We start from the raw sequence: 6,392 nt of genomic DNA, 5'->3' as shown, positions 1-6,392 counted from the left end.
TTTTGTTGAAGATATTTGCTGGCCCTTTAAGTTGAAAATCTTCATTCTCATCTACTCCTATTATCTGTAGGTTTGGTCTTCTCATTGTGTCCTGGATTTCCTGGATGTTTTGAGTTAGGATGTTTTTGCATTTTGCATTTTCTTTGATTGTTTTGCTGATGTTCTCTATGGAATCCTCTGCACCTGAGATTATCTCTTCCATCTCTTGTATTCTGTTGCTGATGCTTGCATCAATGGTTCCAGATTTCTTTCCTAGTGATTCTATCTCTAGCGTTGACTCATTTTGGGTTTTCTTTATTGTGTCTACTTTGCTTTTTAGTTCTACCTTCATTTCCATCACCTGTTTGGATGTGTTTTCCTGTTTTTCTTTAAGGACTTCTAACTGTTTGGTTGTGTTTTCGTGTTTTTCTTTAAGGACTTGTAACTCTTTAGCAGTGTTCTCCTGTATTTCGTTAAGTAAGTTATTAAAATCCTTCTTGATGTCCTGTACCATCATCATAAGATATGCTTTTTATCCAGGTCTAGCTTTTCAGGTGTGTTGGGATTCCCAGGACTGGGTGAGGTGGGAGTGCTGCGTTCTGATGATGGTGAGTGGTCTTGGTTTCTGTTAGTAAGATTCTTCCTTTTTTTTTTTTTTGTTAGCAGACATCTCCAGAATCATCTTTATTCTGCTTACAAAGATACAATTATTTTGTTAATATTTCACTTGTTCCCATTTAAAGGTTTCAGAGCCACATTAAACAGTGCCATCATTAGCAAATTGCTGTGTAAGAACATTATAAAACACAAATGATAAACCAAGATAACCCCTTTTACAGCATTCATATTAGTGCATTAAAACATTGATTCAAAAAGACAAGTGTGTTCAATGGCAGACATCTGATTCCCATTTGAATGAAGAATAATAAAAAAATGGTATCTAAATAAACTCTAAAACTTTAGTGTCAAAAACTAAATATAAAAATGAAATCCCAAATCTGTAACTGTGGGAACATTACTTTGTGAAGACAGGACCCAAAGATTCTGGTCTAAGAAGTGTTCCATGGCGCACAAGGGAAGGTATAATGGCCACAAAGCCAGACCATATGGAGAAAGTGGTTCAGTGCAGTAAGAGACTGGAATCTTTAGCATCTGAACAGAATAGATGCAAGTATGGACCTTTCAGCCACTTCCTCCAACTTTCACTGAACAATACAGTAACTAAGCTTTCTTTAGTATGCATTGAATTAAATAGTCCATATGTTAAAAACAACCTATCCTTACTGTCTTTACTAGGTAATCCACAGCAAATGCATATATACACATCAGGAAACGATTCACTGATCTTATCCAGAGATGATAAGAACAATCCAATAATGAAAGAGCAATAATGATCTGCACTGCTGTGGACCACAGTGGATAAAACATCCCACAAACAGTTATGTTAAGGGTTTCCTACTGAGAACATTTACTGGACAAATGACATTTAAACTTGGGACTTCTTTTTAAATAAGATAACGCAATCATGTTACACATGTTACACAGTTACAGAGGTGCAGGCAGAGTATACACGCCAATCAAATAATTCCCAAAACTCAGTCAAACAATATAAATAAATTATAAATGAAAGGCATATACAATGTGAGCAAAACCCAAAAGTTGTTGAACTAAAAAGCAGGGAAGCTGTGCCAGTAAGGGTGTTTAGAAAAGCCTTGGGTGTTAGAAAATATCAGACTGAATCCAAAAGAATCCCCCCACCCTAATAAAAATGGCAAAGTATAGAACCATCGTTTTACACAACAGCCTCAAAATAACGATAAGAGAAAGTGATCGCAAGAATCCGCCTGCATCACTCAGACAGCATCATGCAGTCGTCCACACCCTCAGAGTTCAGCCTTTCAGTTCCCATACTATGAGACAGATGATCACGATTCCAACCACAAGGATAAAAATGATGATGCAGAGGGTTTTCCTGGGTTTGCGCTGATAATCTGCCACTATTGACAGCTGCTAGTTTGCCTGTTGAACGTGAACCTCTGCACTTTCTACATTGGCTTCTATGCTGTCAATCACATCGCCTTTTTCATGAATCATCATTCCCAAGTCTTTAAATATTTCATTAATGTCCATAATATCAGCTTCCAGCTGCCTGATTTAAGACTCTCTCTCATGAATTAGTCGGAGGTCATCCTCTGTGATTTCTTCATTTTGGACCTGCACTTGAGGCTGTGTTTGGCTTTCCCAGGATACAAGATTCTTTTCTTTTGAGCTGTCTTTGGGTAAACCACCCAATACCCTGGAGCTGGCTCGCACTCGAGCAACAAACTCTTTCTCTCTCTCAGCAGCCTGCCTCTGGGCCTTCTGGAAGTTTGTCAGCGATGTGGTGAGCTCTGCCACTAATCAGTCTTTCTGACGCTGCTCACTGGGGGTGGTGGGCAGAGAGCAAAACTCTTTAATGTACTTGTCAGTTTCTTTTGCAAGTTGGTTAGTATACTGCTGCTTCTGCTGCAGCGGTTGCCTCAGTTCCGGTGAGTTTTGAGGTGTTGCAAGTTGATTCAGAGTCATTTGTATTTCCAGGGAGCATTGTGTGATCTTTTGGATGTTAGAGGAGATGCGTTGTGCCAGCTGGGCAGAGTCCCCACCAATCCCCGGAGTGTAAGACATGGCTGGTTGGCTGTCTGGCTGATTTCATCAGATGCAGGTAGGCTATCTGGATTTCTAGGAGTCACCCTGACCTCGCTGGCTTCCTTCACCACCTCCAGCTGCTGTCACCCGGGGTCCCACTGCCTGGCGCAGCCAGTCTCAGCTCTGTTAGTAAGATTCGTACGTTTGCCTCTCGCCATCTGGTAATCTCTGGAGTCAGTTCTTATAGTTGTCTCTTGGTAGAGCTTGTTCTTCTCATGATTCTGTTAGTCTCTATCAGCAGACCTGGGAGACTAGCTCTCTCCCGAGTTTCAGTGGTCAGAGCACTCTCTGCAGGCAAGCTCTCCTCTTGCAGGGAAGATGCCCAGATATCTGGCGTTCGAACCTGCTTCCTGGCAGAAGTTGTGTTCCACACACCAAAGGTCCTAAGATCCCATGGAGAGTGCTCTGGGGACCTTAGGGGTATCTGCCAACCCCACGCCCAAGGTGAGGCAGTGCTGGGGCCAACCGGAAGACACTTGTGACCCTGGTCCGTCCGGGTTTTCTGCTTCTCCAATTAATGCTGTCTCAGGTACCGCGAGATTGGATTGGAACAGAAGTTGTGTTCCACTCACCAGAGGTCCTACGTTCCCATCGAGAGTGCTCTGGGGACCTTGGGGTTGTCCGCCGACTCTGCGCCTAAGGTGACCCAGTGCTGGGGCCGACTGGAAGGGCATATTTCTACTTATAACAACAAAAATAGCAGGAAGTAATAATCACTTTTCCTTAAAAATCAATGGGTTCAATTCTCCAATAAAAATACATAGACTGACAGACTGGATACATAAGAAGAACACAGCGTTTTGCTGCATACAGGAAACATACCTCAGGGACAAAGGCAGATACTACCTTACAGTAAAAGGTTGAAAACAATTCTCCAAGCAAATAGTCCCAAGAAACAAGCTGGAGTAGCCATTCTAGTATCAAATAACATCCATTTTTAACCAAAAGTTATCAAATAAGATAAGGAAGGACATTTTATACTGGTCAAAGAAAAAAAATCTACCAAGATAAACTCTCAATTCTGAACATTTCTGCTTCAAATGCAAGGACACCCACATTCTTAAAAGAAACTTTACTAAAGCTCAAAACACACATCACACCTCACACAATAACAGTGAGCGAGTTCAACAGCCAACTCTCAGCAATGGACAGATCATGGAAAGAGAAACTAAACAGAAACACAGTGAAACTTGTAGCAGTTATGAACCAAATGGATCTAACAGATATGTATAGAATATTTCATCCTAAAGCAAGAAAATATACCTTCTTCTTAGCACTTTATAGTGCCATCTCCAAAACTGAACATATAAACAGTCACAATACAGACCTCACAGATACACAAAGATTGAAATAATCCCATGCACCTTATCAGATCTTCACAGACTATAGATGATCTTAACACCAAAACAACAGAAAGCACACATACAAATGGAAACTGAACAATGCTCTACTCAGTGATAACTTGGTCAAGGAAGAAATAAAGAAAAGAATTAATGAAAATGAAGACACATCATTCCAAAACTTATAGGACACAAGGAATGAAATCCTAAGAGGAAAGCTCATAGCTCTAAGTGCTTCCAAAAAGAAACTGAACAGAGAGCATACATGTAGCTTAACAGCACACATGAAAGCTCTAGAACAAAAAGAAGCAAATACACACAAGAGGAGTAGAAGTCAGGATATAATCAAACTCAGAGCTGAAATCAACCAAGTAGAAAGAAAAAGAACTATACAAAGAATCAACCATAACTGGAGCTTGTTCTCTGAGAAAGTCAACAAGATAGATAAACCCTTAGCCAGGCTAACCAGAGGGTATAGTGACAGTATCCAAATTAATAAAATCAGAAATGGAAAGGAAGACATAACAACAGAAGCAGTGGAAATTCAAAAAATGTCATCATCAGAATCTACTACAAAATTTTATACTCAACTAAATTTGAAAATCTGGATGATATGGAAAATTTTTTGACACATACAAGGTGCCAATGTCAAAAGAAGATCAGATAAATCACCTAAACAGTCCCATATCCCCTAAGAAATAGAAGCAGTCATTAATAGTCTCCCAACCAAAAAAAAAAAAAAAATCCCAGGACCAGATGAGTTTAGTGGAGAATTCTATGAGACCTTCAAAGAATATCTAATACCAATACTATACAAACTATTACACAAAATAGAAAGAGAAGGGACACTATCAATTCATTGTATGAAGCCACAATTACGCTTAGACCTAAACTACTCAAAGAACAAATGAAAAAAGAGAACTTTAGGTAAATCTTTATTATGAATATCAATGCAGAAATACTCAATATAACTCTTGCTAACCGAATTCAAGAACATATAAAAAAGATCATTCATAATGATCAAGTAGGTTTCATTCCCGGTATGAACCATTCAGGGATGGTTCAATATACAGAAATCCATCAATGTAATCCACTAGAAAAACAAAATAAAGAAAAAAAATCACATGATTATTTCATTAGATGCTGAAAGAAGCATTTGACAAAATTCAGCATCCCTTTATGATAAATGTCTTCGAAAGATCAAGAATCCAAGGACCATACCTAAACATAGTAAAAGCAATATACAGTAAACTAGTAGCCAATAACAACCTGAATGGAGAGAAACTTGAAGCAATCCCCAAAAAAATCAGGGACTAGATAAGGTTGCCCGGCACACAGAAGCGGACAGCTTCTGGGACAGGCTGGAGCCACAGAGCTTTTGAGGCAGTGCCCATTTCGGGCTCCAGACATCTGACCACCTCCCTGGCCAGAGGACAGGTGTCCACCCGACCTGGAAGGTTTTTGCCTCAGGAACGGCGGGAACCATCTTGGTTCCGGGACTCTGCCGAAAAGTAGTCTGCACAGGTGAGAGTGTGCACACAGAAGCAGACAGCTTCTGGGACAGGTGGGAGCCACAGAGCTTCTGAGGCAGCGCCCTTTTTGGGCTCCGCACATCCGACCAACTTCCGGTCCACTGCAGCACCGGGGTTCCTGGCCCAGGGAGTCTCCGGACACCCGCAAGGAACCACTCAGGATCCCCCATGGGATCCCAAGACCGTTGGTGAGTGGAACACAGCGTCTGCTCCAATCCAATCGGGCAGGACCTGAGAATGCATTAACTAGGGAAGCAGTTAGCCTGGCCTGATTAGGGGCACATGTCCCTTCCGGTCCACTCCAGTACCAGGGTTCCTTGTGCGCTGAGTTTTGGACACCCGTAAGTTCCTCACAGGACCCTCCATGGGGTCATAAGACCTCTGGTGAGTGGAACACAACTTCTGCCAGGAGGCAGGTTCGAACACCCAATATCTGGGCACCTTCCCTGCAAGAGGAGAGCTTGCCTGCAGAGAGTACTCTGACCACTGAAACTAAGGATAGAGCTAGTCTCCCAGGTCTGCTGATAGAGGCTAACATAATCACCTGAGGAACAAGCTCTAACCAGAGACAACTATAACAACTTGCTACAGAGATTACCAGATGGTGAAAGGCAAAAGTAAGAATCCTACTAACAGAAATCAAGACCACTCACGATCATCAGAACGCAGCACTCCCACCCCAACTAGTCCTGGGCACCCCAACACAACGGAAAAGCTAGACCCGGACTTAAAAGCATATCTCATGATGATGGTAGAGGACATCAAGAAGGATTTTAATAACTCACTTAAAGAAATACAGGAGAACACTGCTAAAGAGTTATAAGTCCTTAAAGAAAAACACGAAAACACAACCAAA

The 6,392-nt window shown here is 41.4% G+C and overlaps 1 pseudogene across 1 annotated transcript; it reads right to left on the bottom strand.

Annotated features, from left to right (window-relative positions):
* Positions 1–1,869: 1,869 nt before the first annotated feature.
* LOC110288623 lies at positions 1,870–2,733 on the bottom strand (annotated as a pseudogene). Its single transcript, XR_002377290.1, has one exon. The product of XR_002377290.1 is annotated as a syntaxin-7 pseudogene (transcript).
* Between the last annotated feature and the right edge of the window lie 3,659 nt (positions 2,734–6,392).

The sequence above is a fragment of the Mus caroli genome, unplaced genomic scaffold (genome assembly GCF_900094665.2).
Source record: "Mus caroli unplaced genomic scaffold, CAROLI_EIJ_v1.1 scaffold_16441_1, whole genome shotgun sequence".
In the NCBI taxonomy this organism is placed as follows: Eukaryota; Metazoa; Chordata; class Mammalia; order Rodentia; family Muridae; genus Mus; species Mus caroli.
The sequence above is the reverse complement of the archived record's forward strand: the minus strand, read 5'-3'. Positions and strand labels throughout refer to the sequence as shown.